This window comes from Ambystoma mexicanum, chromosome 4q (assembly GCF_040938575.1).
Source record: "Ambystoma mexicanum isolate Mex_15411 chromosome 4q, UKY_AmexF1_1, whole genome shotgun sequence".
NCBI lineage: Eukaryota > Metazoa > Chordata > Amphibia > Caudata > Ambystomatidae > Ambystoma > Ambystoma mexicanum.
This window is the reverse complement of record NC_090928.1, coordinates 1,145,058,220-1,145,075,511: the sequence shown is the minus strand read 5'-3', so window position 1 is coordinate 1,145,075,511 and position 17,292 is coordinate 1,145,058,220.

Sequence of the window (17,292 nt, the reverse complement as noted above, 5' to 3'; positions counted from 1 at the left end):
GAGTTGGCTGCAGGTGAGGGTGCCCTCTTGTGAAGTTGGGGTCCTTGTAGAAAGGCACTGAGGTGGATTTTTATGCTGCCATATGGGGTGTAGATACTCATATGCAGTATCACAAGATACAGAAGGGACCAAAGTACACCATGTCCAACTGTGACACCCATGCGTGCTATCTGGAGACAGAAAAAGGACCTTTGGGAATGACTGTACATGTGATGTACTGCACATTGGTAAGAAAGCAGTGGCCACGTATCATCGTGACATAAGGACCCAAGGACATATGAGGCACTGCTGCAATGTAGGTGGCCCACACAGTTCGGAGGCCAAAGACAGGAGCTGGTATTTGGTCATCTAGCCTGGAAGTGAGATTGTGGAACAGTAACTCTTGCTGATTGCACACAAGGTTTGTTGTGTACTGTATTATGTCTCAGTAGCTTTATGACTTTGGAATAGTAGGTTGTGTCATTGGGGATCCTGTTCTTGGACCCCATCTTGTCTGTCATTTGTAAATGTGTACTGAGGAACAGCATTTCATGTCGCAGTGTTGTTTTGGTGTTGTGGCATCCAGTTAGGTATGCTTTCGGGGTAGCTCTTATTTTGTCGTCCACGGGTGGCAGTGCGTTCAATTGGGAACACAGTTTAGTTATAAATGCAATTTCATGTATTTAGTGTGTGGGCGTGTTCCCTGCCCACATTTGTGGTTGGTATGTGTTATTTTTACCTGGAAAGGCGAGATGGGTTGAAGTCATGCAAGTTAATTTTTATTTGTGTTGCCGCTGTGTACTGGAATGTCTAGGTGGTTTCTACGTGCACATAGGTGTCAAGATGACTAGTCTGGCGTTAAGTTACCTTTCTGAGTGCGTTTATTATATGCTGGCAAGCGAGGATTCGAGTAGCGGGATTCTACCGCAAACGCCCAATTTCGGGTTAGCGGGCCGAACGGCCACATAAATCTAGGCAGACCGCATTTCCCTAGCAACGGGAAGCATTTTGGAGGCTTGCAGACAACGGCATTCTACTATAAGCAGGACCACATTACGTGCTAATGCACATTAGGAAACACGCCGGGAAAGGATTGGTGAATTTGCTGATCATTGAATAAGCACAGGGACAGCTTAATAATGACCAATTTGTGGATTACCAACCTATTACGTACAATTTGTTTTCGCCTGAAGAGCCAGATACTGGACCTAGCGTGTTGTAACAAAGTGCTTTTTGAAGAAAGCACTGTATTGACATTATTTGACCAAATATTAAGCCCTGAAGAGAACCTATGTTTGAAACTCGTGTTGGTGTTGGCTTTTATTGAATACATTGTGTCAATATTTATATTAAACGCCAGTTTGTGTTTTGTAATTTTGAAATGTTGAGGTATTCTTATTTGTGACTAATCCAGTCTTAATATTAGTCCAACAAGGTTTTGTGAGAATCTTTTAATTTAAGCTTGGAGGTTAAAAGCGCATAGGAGCAGCGTTTTTCTGTTCGTGCCTGTTCCTGTTTGCCCTTGGGGCTTAGGCCAGCTGCTTTGTTCCATGCTAGCACCCTCCATCAATTAATATTCGTACCACTCAAGTAGGGTGACAGGCTGTAGCTCAATTCGATGGCAGCCCAATTCTCTGTTTACAACCTGTGTTGTGCGGTGTGCCTGTGTCTGTCAATCTCATGTGCTATAACTACCTTCTAACAGAGCACTTTGTAAAGCTACCAGTGATATCAATTCAAATACCCATTTCCCATCACTTGCACACTGTGGCCCCTCAGCATCTTTCCCCTCCGCCCTCCCTCCTGGGACATCATCAAGGCTCTCTGGAAACTTAGAGCACCATCTGAGCATGATCAAAGATAATATTGAGACCCTGGCACTTGGTTTTGCAGGTCTGGCTAAGCGCTGCCTCAGGTCATGCTTTGTTCTGCAAGCTCTAAATTACATCTGCATTACTCTTCTCCTAAAAAAGTCATAGAATGACTTGGCTGTTTTAGCCATTACAAGCCGATTGCTACGCATACCCTTGGGGGAAACTGGCTACTAAACAGCTGCTGTGATAGAGTATTTAATGCCTACTGCATAATCACCTATCCGAATTCTGACCTTTCAGGAAATTAATTGCTATACTCCCGGGATAAAGGCACCCAAGCGATCCACATTCTTCTTGACCTTTTGCTGGCATTTGACACTACGGACTACACCATGTTTGTCAACCGTGTTAAGGTTTTACTTGACATAAAGGGACGGGTCCTGATCGGGATTCCCTCAACACAGAAATGCAAGGTTCCTCTCCAGGCCCCACCTTTCTGAATTGTGGGGTGCCCCAGGGCTCTATTTTCTGACCTTTGTTTAGTGGCATCCTTAAGGCATTGGCTTTCCTTATTGCTCTTTACTTTCTTCTAGACTTCCGCTGAGGATACCAGATTGACTTCCAACTGAGTAGCACATCCATCTTAGTTTGTCTTTCTAGTGCCAATGACTGGGTGATAGGCTACTAGTTATGTTTCAATACCGCAGAAACTGAAATGGTCTTTTTCCATCATGGGCTCTGTGGACTGTTGAATAGCTTAACCTCTGTGCAGGATCTTGGAACACATTTTCATTGAACAGACCTGTATGTGTTAAATTACACATATATGCATATAATTTTGAAATAATATTTTAGAAACACAGCTCACTATCTGGATGGGGTAGGTTTCTTACTTGTAACTCCATTTAGAGGGGATTGTGTCCTCCGACGTATTCCACATCTATGACAGTAATGATCACAGCTGTGCTGCCTTGGAATTTTTTTTCGGCGTAGGCGTCCTGCGTCGATGACGTTGATACGCTGTCCCTGGAGGGCCTCCGTCGAGGGTCGACGTCACTGGATGTTATATCTAGGATGCACAGCGCCCGTAGCCTCAGTTCCGTTTTTTCCACGAACGCGTTCGCTTCGGAATCTCGGCGCGCTCGGTTCTTATATTTGAATTGAGAAAATGTCTTCATCTTCTTCTACCCCGAAGTCGGGTTTCAAAAAGTGTCGGGACTGCGGTTCCAAAATGTCCATCACGGACCTGCACAACGTCTGCTTCTGGTGCCTGGACTAAAGCCACGCCTGCGATGACTGCCAGTCCTTGACATCGAAGGCCTTGCGGGAGCAGAAGAAGAAATTATCGGTAGGTAGGGTATCTGAAACCCCCAAGTTGAAATCTGCTGGGTTTTCGACCGTCGACTCGAGGGGCGACTCTCTACGTCGACGTAAGTCCAGGGGGGTCTCAGTCTCGGAGTGGGTCCCGCCATTCCTCTGCCTCTTCTAGGCATTCTCGGAAGCGCCGTCACTGATCGCCTTCCTCGTCGGAGGACTCTGCCAGACGGCGGGTGACTTGTCCCGCTAAGTCTTCATCGCCGGCTGAATGGGACGCATTCCGCCAGCAGATGATGGTGATTTTCGAATTGCAGGGCACCGTTCCGTATGCGCCTTCGAGAGAAGCCGGCAAGGAACGAGCTAGAGCCACCGCTCGCACGCCGTCGGGCTTGCGCAGTAGGCGCGATCATCGGGAGCCGTCGAGGTCCCAATCGGACATGGTTGATCGCCATAGCCGTGCCAGGTCCAGGTCCCGGTCCTCGACGCCCTCGAGACCGTCGGAACCTGTGAGGCCTTCTAAGAAGGCATCGACGCCATCAGCGCCATGTCCATCGAAGGACTCTCTGGAGGCTCCGGCTCCGAAGAAGTCGTCGACGCCATCGGCCCCGAGGCCGTCAAAGGAGACACTCGGGGCTCCGGCCTCGATGCAGTTTTCGAAAGTCATCAGCGCCTTGGTTGACGTTGATGCCAATTCCATCGGTGCCCTTGATGCCTTTTGAGGAGAATTTACCGGAGGTGCCCGGGAGGGCTGTGGAAATTCCGAGGAAGGCTCTCAGTAAGTCAGTGAGGCCTGTTTTTGAGCCCTTATCTGATCATCCCCCCAGGATGGATTTATTCCAGCCTTTGGATTACATTTCAGAGGTGGAAGAAGGGTCGGATGAGGAGGCGGTTGTGCCTCCTGAGGTTCCTGATGACCTGTTGTCTGGTCACAGTCAAATGGAAGACCTACGTCAGTCCTTACATGACGACAGTGGTCTTGACACCTCTCTGGAGGTTGAGTTTGGCAGGCCTGAGCCTGGTACACATGCCGAATCCTCGTATAGGCGTCTCATGCCGAGGGTGACTGAGTACTTGGGGTGGTCTTCACCTGTTGATTTTCTGCAGGATGACCTGACAATATCCTGGACCAAGGTCTATCCACTGACCCGGTGTTTCCATTTCATTTGGCTTTGCAAAGAAGGGTGGTGGCGGCTTGGACTGCTCCGGAGAATCTCCCGGCAGTGAATAAGTCGCTTCTGAAAAAAATACCGTCCAGCCAGTGGTGACCCCTGCTACTTGTCAACGCACTCCACTCCGGAAAGTTTGGTGGTGCAGGCGGCTATGGCCCCAGCGAAGCAGGCTGCATACCTTACCATCCCTCCTGATAGGGACGACAAGCGCTTTGATGGTTGGCCGAAGAAGGTATTTTCTTCTGGGGTTATGGCTTTAAAGGGCCCGTTTTGCCTTGGCAAGATTCACTCACACTCTGTGGAATTGTGCATCTTTGGCGGCTGAACATATTCCCAAAAGGGGAGGAACGGGATGATTTTCTAGCCCTCGTCCAAGATGGCAAGGATGCCATGTGTGAATCCGTTCAGTCGGGTCTGGACATGGCAGACTGTGTCAGCCAGTCCATGGCGGCGAGCACCGTGATGCGCAGTTTTCCGTGGTTGCAGAAGTCCGGGTTTGCTCCTGATGTGCAATCCCGGCTTCTCAACATGCCCTTTGATGGTGTCCATCTGTTTAGCAGCAAGGCTGACGAGAGCCTTGAGAGGTTGCAGACCTCCAAAGCTGCAGCGAAGTCTTTGAGCGCTGCAGTATGCCAAGCTCCTCCTTTTCGTCCTAGAGGATAGCAATGGAGGGGAGGTTCCTTTCAGTACTACTCTTCCTTTGGTAGATTGGGAGGAGCTGCCTGTCAAAGCGGCCACCATAGGTGGACAGCAGGGTACTCGAGGTGCCAAAGCCGCTCGGGCAGTTGCCTCTTTGCCCCCAGGCACTGCTGCAGCCGCGTCGGCTCAGTCATGAGGCCATGTCCCATGGCTCGCCGGTTGGGGGAAGACTGGCGCAGCATCTTGTAGAATGGCGTGCCATTACTTCAGATGTGTGGGTTCTGGAGATCATAGCCCACAGCTACTGTCTTCCCTTCCGGCAGAGGCCTCACGACAATCCACCGGGGAAGCTCTCTTTGAAGCGTCCGGATCCGCTCCTTGCGCAGGAAATCCTGTCCCTGCTGGAGAAAGGCGCCATAGAACTGGTGCCTGTAGCGGAGAGGAACAAGGGATGGTATTCTCCATATTTTTTGATCCTGAAAAAATACAGAGGCTTGTGACCCATCATGGACTTGCGTGGTTTGAACAAGCTCCTCAGGAAGGACAAGTTCAAGATGGTGACTTTCTCAAGTCCTCCAGGCCCTTCAACTTCAGGATTGGTTGGTGTGTCTCGACTCAAGGATGCTTACTTTAATGTGCCGATTCATCTCAAGCACAGGAGGTACCTGAGGTTCGCGGTTGGCTACTCGCATTTTCAGTTTCGGGTCCTGCCGTTCGGATTGACCTCTGCCCGAGGGTCTTCACCTAGCTGATGGTGGTGGTGGCAGCGTATCTCAGGAAAGGGGGTATTCATGTCTACCCCTACCTGGACGATTGGCTGATCACGGCGTGCTCTCCCAAGCAAGTCCTGGATCATCTGTACGTCACCTGCCACTCTCTTCACAAACTGGGCTTCTCCCTCAATTTAAAGAAGTCTCATTTGACACCTACCCAGCGGCTCGAGTACATTGGAGCAGTGCTGCTCGACACATCCATGGGGCAGTGTTCGCCTCCCCAGGTGAGGGCTCATCACATTCTGCAGTGTCTCCCGGCGTTCGAGTTCTTGAGGTTGCGGTTGTTCTTGAGGTTCGAGTTCTTGAGGTTGAGGTTGCTTGGCATCCTGCATTTTTCTGGTACCAGAGGCCAGGCTGCGGATGAGATCTCTGCAGTGGGCTCTCAAGATGCAGTGATCGCAGTTCTCTGATGAAGGGTGCTGCGTTTTGGCAACTATGGCCAGAGGTGACGATCGTGACGGACGCATCCCTCACGGGGTGGGGAGCTCATGCCAGCAAGCTGACAGCCAACGGTCGTTGGTCTCCGTCGGAGTCCAGATCCAGAATCCACATCAGTCTGTTAGAGCTGAGGGATGTCAGTCTAGCCCTGAAGGCTTTTCTGCCATCTGTGCGAGGGAAGAATGTCCTGATTATGACAGACAATACAGTGGCCATGCACTACCTCAACAAAAAGGGGGGGTGCAGGGTCACTCCCGTTGTGCAGGGAGGCGATGCAGCTCTGGTTCTGGGCCATCTAGCAGGAGATTTCAATCTGAGCAGTTAATCTGGCCGGAGATGAAAACACGGCGGCAGACGCTCTGAGCAGGCAAAGCACGGTCTCTCACGAGTGGGAGCTGGCTCAGGAAGTTCTTTTGGAGATCTTCGCCCTTTGGGGAACCCCACAAGTGGATCTCTTCGCCACCAGTGTCAACCGGAAGTGCGAAAGATTCTGCTTGCAGGAATTTCCTCCAAGAGGAGCCTTAAGGGACGCATTCGTAGTGGAGTGGACCTTTCCACTGCTATACGCGTTTCCTCCAGTCCCCGTCGTTCCGCAAGTGTTGAGGAGGTTAAGGAGGTTCGGTTCCCGAATGATCCTCATTGCTCCGGCATGGGCCTGGAGATTGTGGTACCCGGACCTTCTAGATATGTTCATCTGCCCTCCACACCGTCTTCCCTACCAAGACGATCTGCTCTCAACGGGAGGGGGTCGGGTTCTCCATCCAGAGGTCAAGTCTCTCAGCCTTCATGCTTGGTATCTGAAAGGTTGAGGTATAAGGATTGGGACCTCCCTGAAGACGTGATTGAGATGTTGCTTTCGGCCAGGTGCAGGGTACAGAATGTGGATCCTTTTCAATGTTCCATTCCTTTGGTTTGTTTTTTTGCTTTCTTTAGGCCACAAGGGTCTGCAAGTGGGTACCATTAAGGGGTACCTGGCGGCGCTCTCCATATTTAAGCGCTTGTCTGAGGAATGTTCTTATTTTAAGATTCCTTTGATTTCTCAGTTTCTAAAAGGGCTAACTAAAGTGTTTATGCCGTTGCCTTTCCAGGTGCCGGGATGGGATTTGAATTTGGTCTTAAAGTTCCTAATGGGAGTTCTGTTTGAGCCCTTGCATTCTCGCCCATTGAGACTGTTGTCATTTAAGACTGTATTTTTAGTTGTGGTTACTTCCGCATGCAGAGTGAGTGAGTTGCAGGCACTTTCCGCCAAGCCACCTTTCACGGTGTTCCATAAGCACAGGGTTGTTCTTAGGGTTCGTCCTTCTTTCCTTCCGAAGGTTGCGTCGGAATTTCATTTAAGCCAGAAGGTGATTCTTCCGGCGTTTTATCCTCCTCCGCATCCTGGTAAGGAAGAGGAGAGGCTCCATAGGTTGGATCCTAGGAAAGCTTTGAGTTTCTATCTCTCGCGGATGTCTCGGGTCAGAGTGGACGATCAGCTTTTTGTTGGTTATGCTGGAAGGCGTTTAGGTCAGGCTGTTTCCAAGCAGACCTTGTCCAGATGGATCATTTTGACGATCGCTGAGTGTTATCGTTTATTGTTTGTTTGGACCCTCCGTAGGCTTACAGGCTCACTCTTCTAAGGGTGTGGCTGCTACCACGGCTCTACAGAGGGGCGTTCCAATTCGCAGTGTTTGAGAAACAGCCACATGGGCTTCTGTCCATACATTTGTGAGACACTATTCCCTGGACTCCATCCATGGGCAGGATTTGGCCTTTGGTAAGGCAGTCCTATATTCAGCAATTTGATTGGGCATTCTAAAATTCTAAATTTGTAAATTCTTTTCCCACCGTCATACGTTGGTACTGCTTTGGGAGTCTGTCATAGATGTGTAATACGTTGGAGGACACAATCCCCTCGAAGAACAAGTTACTCATCTTACCTCGTAAACTTCTTTTGATGGGATGTTCCTCCGACGTATTCCACATCGAACCCTCCCCGCCTGCCCCTCTACAGTATTTCTTATGCGAATGCTGCTTGCGTTTCCGCATGGCTTCCTGTAGTCATACTGGCAGAAGATTGGTGCCACACGTTCTGGGGAAGAAACTACAACTGAGGCTACGGGCGCCGTGCGTCTTAGATTGTGGGATGTTTTTACCCATGCATCCAAGCCCTACCTCAAAAACTGTGCAGTACTGGCATTGAAAACATCATGATGGCCAGAGCTTCCCAGAAAATGCCCAGGGAAGTGCATGAAGAATAGGCTGCCACTCATTTTTGCCGATGTTATGGGCACAGAAGGGCACTGCCTAAAACCACCATTGGACTACCCACACAGTAGTCGGAAACCATTGGGAATGGCAATGCTGACTGCCAAAAGCAACCTAGAATTGTGGGGAATTCATTTTCTTAAATCCCAAAAAGGGGTGCAGTACCAGTACTCCCCACTATCAGAAAGCCGGCGTTTTAAAACAGCACCAGATTTTTTTTTTATATGTATAAAACTGAATAAATGAACCCAAGGCAAGCCAAAGAAAGACTTACTGAGAGGTGGATACAATCTAAAGTTATATTCTGAAGTGACTTGAAGGTTTATAACAAGACTGGCTGAGTTGTGGATTTCAGCAGTTTAAGTAAATTTGGACTGAAAGACACTAGAAATCTAAATGTTTAAAAGAAATGAGTGACCTACTTTTGAGTGTCACATAGGTTGCAATTGTTTAAATGTCATAGTTTTAAACTTAGAATCAGCATTCTAGCTGCATATGTAAAAATGGTTCATTTTATTTGAATGCAGAAGACTGGGTAACTAAAAGTGACATTAGCTGGGGCCTGGCTTAAGGAACTGAATTCTGCCACCAGCTACCGCCGACAGGAGATGAGACTTGCACAACAGCTGTGTTCCCAGGCCTATCTGCCTTTTGCTGCTCCCACCAAAAGGGATATGCCACTTCCCTGATTGAATTACCTGGGCTCTGCAGGAAATTGAACAAAGCCCTGTCCTGACTCAGGCAAATGTTTTATTATGGGGGCCGTAAAAAGTGGCTTCCTCCTGGAAGTAAAGGGGAGGAGCACTGCCTGTGAGAGCAAGCTGGCTTGGCAGAATTGGAAAAACCAGAAATTCAACCTTGTGCTGGGGGGAAACCACACCCCTGTAGCCAGAATATGGTTTTAGAAAAAGATGAATAACTCATAGAGCGGACTTGTGAAAATTATTTAAATGATACCATAATTCTTGTGATTTTTCTGCCCACATTTTAAGAGGTTTTTAGAACCGGTGGCATGATCTGGGGGCAAACTAGCAGTTAAGAGGGTATTACTTAAAATGTATGCATGTTAAAAATCTGACACTTCATCAAGTAATGTCCATACTCCTTGCGCACATGTGTATAAATTTGGGGTAATGTCTGATATTGGTAACTTGACCAAAAAGTGAAATATGTTGCCATTTCTGAATGCAAGCTCCCAGGAAGAGCAGATTTGGACAGGGTATACCTCCTGTGATATGTGATGGGTGCATGTAATTTTAAACAAATGTGTACCTGTGCAAATATGTCTTTTGGGTCACAATATAGATTGTGTGTAATTTGACAGGGGTGGGTTCTCTGTATCATAAAAAGACCTCATCATGATGACACTTCATTTCATTCCCCCAATCAAGGGGAAGAGGATGAAGTGGCCAATGACAAGTGAAGAGGGGGTAGAGCCTAGTGATGCTGCACACACACCCATTTTCAAAACACATAAAAGCAGACAGACAGGACAGATGGGGACCTTCAAATCCATTTGCTGCGGGACGCTCTGCCGGGAAAATCCATACTTTACCTCCATCAATCTCTAGAGAAAGCTGTGCAGAAAGATCCAGACTTCAAATCTATCAATATCCAGAGGCAGAGCAGAGCTGACCCAGATCACTGTGAAGTGCCGAGACCAGACCAGAGTCCAGTCTAAAACCTGACCAGATCCGTGGCGAGGCCCATTCTAATTCAAGAATATAGTGTGAGTACCTAGCAAGACTGTGCAGAACCAATCTCTTAGTTAAAATAATATAATTCAATCTATTTTAATCTAAGTAGAACTGCCTCCTAACTGTCACCTGTCATTTGTAAAGCTGTCACCTGTCATTTTCTAGTTGCAAGCTGCACTTGTCACTTTGAATTTTAACATTCCAAATCCGAAAAACTACCTTTATTTAATCGCTCATATCTCCGTGACCGTTTGTCTTAGAGACTTGCAGTAACTTTCCTCTGAAAGCTTAGAATCGTGGCTTTTCAACTAACCTGGAACCGCATTCCTATTCCATACACTTTTGCCGCAATCGCGAAAAACGCACTCGCGAATTTGCCGCGATTTGCAAAATTTCTTCACGTGTGAAAACAGCAGTTTTCTTGCTTTCATTTGCCAAAAATTCGTTTAACCTGCTAGTTACTCCTAGATCCTTGCTAAAGTGAGCCTGAACTCATCCCAAGTATATTTCACTCACCCTGAACCTCCTAGAGGGAATTAAAAGCATTTCAGCATATTCCTCACTTCATTGCCAGCACATATAAAAGCATTTTGGGCCTGTGTTTCCAACTTCTGTAGTGTAAGCTTGCTGGGGTGAACTGAATTACATTTGATTGCATTTCTGAGAACTGTGTGCTTTCCTTCCATTTCCTTGCATTGCATAAAGGGGGGAGGGGATTGCCAGAGAAAAGTGATTACATTGTTTTGTTGAACGCATATTGAGTATTTTCTGTACTGCATTTTCATTCCACCTCGCATCCATTTGAAACCATAAAGTATTGTTGCCATCTTATCCATCCTATAACCACTCATCATTGATTATAAAGAAGTGTGCTAGTGCCAGACTATCCATTATTGATTACTGCTCAGATTAGGTGTGATATTCAATTATTAAATTATTATAAAGTGTGATATATATATATATCTATTGTTTAAATTATCAAATAAACTTTTTAACTTGCAAAACAGAACTACTTCTTGGCTCAGTGGGGTCAGGGTTATTCAAAGAGAGGGGTGTTATATAGGGGTAGTCATCCAGAACACATGAACTGGACATAAAGATATATCAATAAGGGTTTCCATTCAGTATCCCAGACTAGGCATTGACTTAGCTGTAGTGTTGAATTGAATCCTCTTACAAGATATAACATCCAGTGACGTCGACCCTCGACGGAGGCCCTTGAGGAACAGCGTATCGACGTCATTGATGCAGGACGCCTACGTCGAAAAGATTTTCCGAGGCAGCACAGCTGTGGTCATTACTTTCATAGATGTGGAATACGTCGGAGGAACATCCCATCGAAAGAACGTTACCGGGTAAGATAAGTAACTTGTTCTTCTCCAGCATTGGTATCTTTCATGGATTCACATGCTATAAACAATTCCCTGTCATCAGGCTAGGAATCCTCTGGTAACTTTTTACAATAGTAAATGAAAACTTTAGGTGTTTATTTTGTATCCCACTGCCCTCCTTTTGGGTGCTTTTGGTATGTAGCTCCTTCCCTGCAGCCTCCCTTCCGATTCAGATATCGGAGAGTGGCTTTTACGGTAGAAGATGACCGTGGTGTGCATGTTAATCTATGAAAGATACCAATGCTGGAGAAATGGGGTTACAGGTAAGAGACTTAACCCTTCTCCAGCATTGGATCTTTCATAGATTCACATGCTATGAACAGATTTCAAAGCAGTTTGAACTTAGATGGCGGTAGGACAACAGTGAAAAGTCTATCATATTTGAATACATCCTGTAGGACTGCCTTTCCTGTTTTTGCATCAGCTGAGTGTTCTTGGAGGCAGTAATGCATAGTGAAGGTATGCGGCACGGCCCATGTAGGTGCATACCAAATGTCTTGTAGTGACACCCCTGACCACATTGCCGCTGATGCCGCCGTTGCTCTTGTTGAATGGGCTTGAGCGAGCCCAGTCAGTAGCTTGTTGGCTTTGGTGTGACAGAAGGATATGTTTGAGGATATCCACCTTGCAATTCCTTGCTTGGAGATGGCCTTTCCTTTGTTTAGATGCCTGTAGGCAAGAAACAGCTGAGTGGAATTTCTTGAGGATTGCATCCTGTGCAGATAGTATTTTAGCACTCTTTTAACGTCTAAAGAGTGCAGCACAACCTCTGCCGGGGTATTTGATTCTTGGAAGAAAACAAGCAGTGTAATTGATGCATGTTTATGGAATGCCAATGATATTTTGGGTATAACCCGCGGGTTGGTTGTCAGGACCACTTTGTCTTTGTAAAAAATTAAGTATGGCTGCGTGACTGTCGGTGCTTGCATTGCCAAAACTCTTCTCACTGGCCTAACGGCTATGAGAAACGCCACCTTCCAGGAAAGGAATTTTAGGTGCGCTGCCACTAACTATTGAAACTGCGCTTTCGTGAGTCCCGCCAGTACAATGTTGAGACTCCATTGTGGTAGAAACCTTTTCACTTCTGCGGAAATGTTTGACCAGTCGATCACTGAACACTGGTGTTGCCCCCATTTTCCTGGTGTATCTGGAGCGGCTGACATATGTACTTTTATCGAGGTGTGCGAGAGCCCTCCTTGAGCTCCCGAATGGAGGTGAGGTAGGATAGATTCCAGGCTTATTGAAAACAGTCGGATGATTTCCTGACCTGCGCAGAATCTCTTCATTTGCTTTGATAGGAATGATTTGTAGCCGGGCCTGTGCTGAGGGTAGGATGTCTGCACTTTCCTGTGACAAATTAAGGTGCCCAAATTCCCACCAAGTCAGGAGCCACACAGTCAATTTTAGTGACTGCAGGTCGTGATGCAGCACTTTTCTGTGGCTTTGCGATATGTTGGCTTGATTGCGGAGAGGAATTTGCTGGCCCTTGGACATGTGAACAAGGTTGGAGTACCATGTTTGTCTCGGCCAGTTCGGGGCTATGAGTACCACCGTGCACGGATATGTTAGAATCATTTGGATCACTTTGCAGATAATTGGAAAAGGTGGGCAGGCATAAGCGGCGGTTGGTCCACGGGAATGAAAAGGCTTTAACCATTGACCCTGTTGTTGTGTTCTGCTGGCAAAGTGTGCACATTTGGTGTTCTGCTTTGTCGCAAATAGGTCGACTTCCGGATGCCCCTATTGAGCGAATATTTGTTGGAGCTTGTTGTCGCATAGCTCCCACTCATTGCACTGGCTGGTGGACCCGCTGAGGCTGTCTGCCACCTCGTTGTTTACTCCCGGCAGGTGAAACACTTGCAGCATATCCTGTTGGTGATGGTCCAGTGCCAAATCTTTTGTGCTTCCTGGGAAAGAGTTGGGGACCTCGCCCCCACCCCCAGACCCTGCCACCAAGCTTATTTTCCGCAATGGATATGTGAGCGTCTGCCACGTTTTCGCTTGCACTAGCCAGTCTTCTAGATATGGATAGTGGTTATGGGCCTTTTTCCTGGGGGATGGTGTGAAGCATTTGGTAAATGTTTGTGGCGCTGATTTTAGCCCAAACAGGAGCACTTTGAATTGATAGTGTTGACCTGCAACTGTGAAGCCTAAATACTGTTGATGTTTTCAGTGCACCGGGATGTGGAAGTACGCGTCTGCTGCACCGCTGTATGACTTGTTGTAGCGTGATCATTTTTATGCGCTGCTTTTTTATGAATTTGGTTAGCTTGCGCAGCTCTAGTACCGGGTGCCACTTTTTGTCCTGTCACCTTTAGATGTGCAGTGGACTTTTTTAACAGCAGATGTTTAGTGGTTGTCTGGTGAACTCTAGCAGGTGGCCAGATTCGACTTCTTGCAATACCCACTTGTCTGTAATTTGTCACAACTGATGTAAATGGTGTGCCACTTTTAACCCCACAGGTGCTGTTCGGGTTGCGCAGTCAGGCCTGAGGTTTGCTCTACACCTCTGGGAGCCTGAAGATCCTTGTCTGTTTTCTCTTGGTCTGTGGTAGCCTTGGGATGATTGTTTGTATCACTGAATAGTGTGAGGCTTTCCAGTACTGTTTAGAGCCTCTAGCGTTTCCTGATGATAAGGTTGATCTTCCTGCTGCTCCTCGAAAAGTACGTAAATTACGTTTTGTTTGTAGGGTAGTGAGAGAGCGGACCGTGTCTGTGTCCGTTTTACTTGCCTTCATTCCTCATCAATTTTGGGCCCAGGTAGACTATCACCTTCAAAGGCATGTCCAGCACCTTCTGCTGTACAGCGGGTCTAAAATCTGTGCAGTGGAGCCAGCCTTGCCTTATGATATGGCAGTTATAACGCGCCTGTACACAAGTGTTTCTAGGCGCAGCAAGACCAGGGGGAAACGGAGGGAGGATGAAAACAGCTATCTGAATGACACAAGGCCTAGTTAAATCGCGTAAGTGCAGGGAAGTGGGAGGGAAGAGGTGCTGATGGGGGTGGAGGGAGAAGAAGTGCAGGTAACTTAATAATTGCAGCCAGCGGGTGGCTCATAAGTGCAGAGAGAAGAGACTGTAGGGTTGCAGATACAGACCACAAGTGCTGGAGGAGCCCAGAGGCAGTGCAAGGGCAACTGGCCATGCAGGAGCCTGGGCGTTTTGAGAACTACCCCGTTATTAATTTCTTTAAAATCATGGATCACCTCATTCCTTAACGGAAGAACTATGAGGGTATTTTCGCCTACAGCTGCAGCAGACCCCATACCTATCACCTGTGGTGTACCACAAGGCTCCTGCGTCTCCCCCACATTGTACAACATATTCACCAAGCCCCTTTTCGATGATTTGGATCATCTCGGTATCACCTACACTAATTATGCAGATGATACTCAGATCCTCCTTCCGCTTTCTGGAGATTATGGAAAGGATTTGGCCTTGCTGAATAGGGTGTACATCATCATCCCGGCATGGATGGCCACTCATGGACTATGCCTGAATGATGAGAAAACGGAGCTCATCATCTTGGGAACAACGCATAGTCTAAGGAAACTCAGCCCGGCCTACAACTCTTTCATGATAGATGGGAACAACATCAAAGTTGGACTGGGCTTCTACTTGGATTCTAACCTCTCCTTCAAAAGACAACTGAGCTCACTGGCATCCTCATCTGCATATACATGCAAATTAATCCGCTCAGCTAAACCATTTCTGTCAGACACTAGCTGCCTTACACTCGCTAGAGCCCTCATTCTATCCCGCCTCGACTACTGTAACGCCCTCTACCTGGGAACCTCCAAGGCTACCACCAGCAAGCTACAAACTCTCCAGAATAACGCCCTGAGAGCAGCCCTAGGCATCCCCAGAAGAGAGCACATCTCAGGATTCAGCCAACAGAACAACTGGCTCTCTAGTAGAGATAAAATTCTCCTAAAAACGGCTTCACTTACCTACAAATCCCTTAACAATGCTGCCCCGATCTACTTGACTAACAGATTCCATAGACAAGCCTCCGCAAGACCCCTCAGAACTGCTTACAAAGATTGCCTCTCTGTCCCAAACTACAAACTTGCCACCATAGGAGGTAACAGTTTCCCGGTAAAGGCAGCCAAACTATGGAACTCTTTGCCTCCCAACCTCAGAGTAGACATGCCCTACCTGAATTTCCGTTCTAAGGTAATTTCATGGCTTAAACTGAAGGACAGCCAAGATAGATAAGTGCTAAGGCCATCCTTCATGCGATCCGCACACTGTGTAACCTTGTGTGCCACATTTTTAATTTTGTATATACTGTATATATTGTGTGCTCTCCTCTGTTGCTCTGTACATTCCCCTATGCTATTTGGACTTTGTACACTTTGTAACCAAGCTTCGCATATTCTTGTAAATGCTGCGCCCTGATACCCTTGGGTAATATTGCGCATTATAAATAATAAAACATAACAGTCTTGGCTAGGTCCACTGCGATGTTGATCCTATGGTTAGCAGCCTCCTCTCCTTCCTTCAAGATGGTGATTCCTTCAGCATGCTTCTGTTCCGGTAAGTGTTCCAGAATGGGCGCCAATTTATGGCACATTTTGTGGTCATACCTGGACATGATGGCTAGGGCATTGGCCGCTTTTACTGTGGTGCCTCCCACTGTAAGTACCTTCTTTCCCACTTCTGGCTTTCTGTTTCTGGTGGTATAGTGCATTTCCACGACTCAGTGAGCGACTTTCTGCTGGCTGCCACTGAGACAACTGACTCCGGGGACAGCTGCGACGTGAGACACTTGGGAGTGGTGTCTGGTGTCTTAATATTTTCCTCTAGCCTACGTTTAAATGCTGGTTCTGTAAAAGGGTGTCTCATGGTAAACGCACTTCCTTGAGGATTGGAATTGCCACCACTGATTTTCTTCTTTTATTCATATGATCGAACAGAAAACATAATTTTTTCTCCTCAGAAGGGATGAGGCCAAACTATTGGCAAGCTTTTTTAATGAGTTAGTGGAATTCCCCAATCTCGTCTGGCGGTGATGGTTTTGGGGCTTCCTTCAGCTAGTTGTCCAACTGATAGTCGTGCGTGTCCCACTGGTCATCCTGTGGTGGTGATGTAGTTGTGGATGTTGTATCTTGCGGGCCTTGGTCTGTGCCCGTATCCGTAAGATCCCCTTCCTCTTGTTCGGTGCAGCATATCTCTGCTGTATTAGAGCCTAAACCCCTGGATGTTGCTTGCCTTTTAGGGCTGCAATGATATGGGGAGAGCGATCGCTCTTTGTTTTTGTTTCTTGTCTGCTTTTTGCGGGGGAGAGAGTAATTTGTGGCTGGTGCCTTTCTGATGCTACTGGTGGTTGTGTAGCCCCTGGAGCCTGTAATCCAGTCGGAAGTCTACTGTCCAGCTGAGTGAGTTAATTCTAGAGTGTGGACAGAACCTTCATTGAGAGGATAGATTGCAGATTTAGCAGGGGTTCTTGTGGTTGTGCCACTGGAATATCACTTGGTTCCCTGGGGCTATGTCGTGGACGCAGCGGGAGATGTGGTCATCTTAATGGTGGCAGCGATTGCAAGAGCCTTCCCATAATTGTGGACTCGTCGGAGAACAGTGGGAATTCTGCGTGTTGAGCTTCAAACTCTGAATCCACTTCGTATTCAGGCATGACCTGCAAGTACTTGATTGGAGAGACTGGAGCAGTGATTGGATGGTGCTAGATTGCTTCTTGCACCCCTGATTGGTCTAATTCTGCCTGTGGAAATTGTGAGGGTTCAGCATTAGCCGGCTCCTGTCTGCTCTTTTCTTTTTCCATGGTCAACGGGTCTTTTACCGTTTCCGGTGCTTTTTTCCCTATAGAC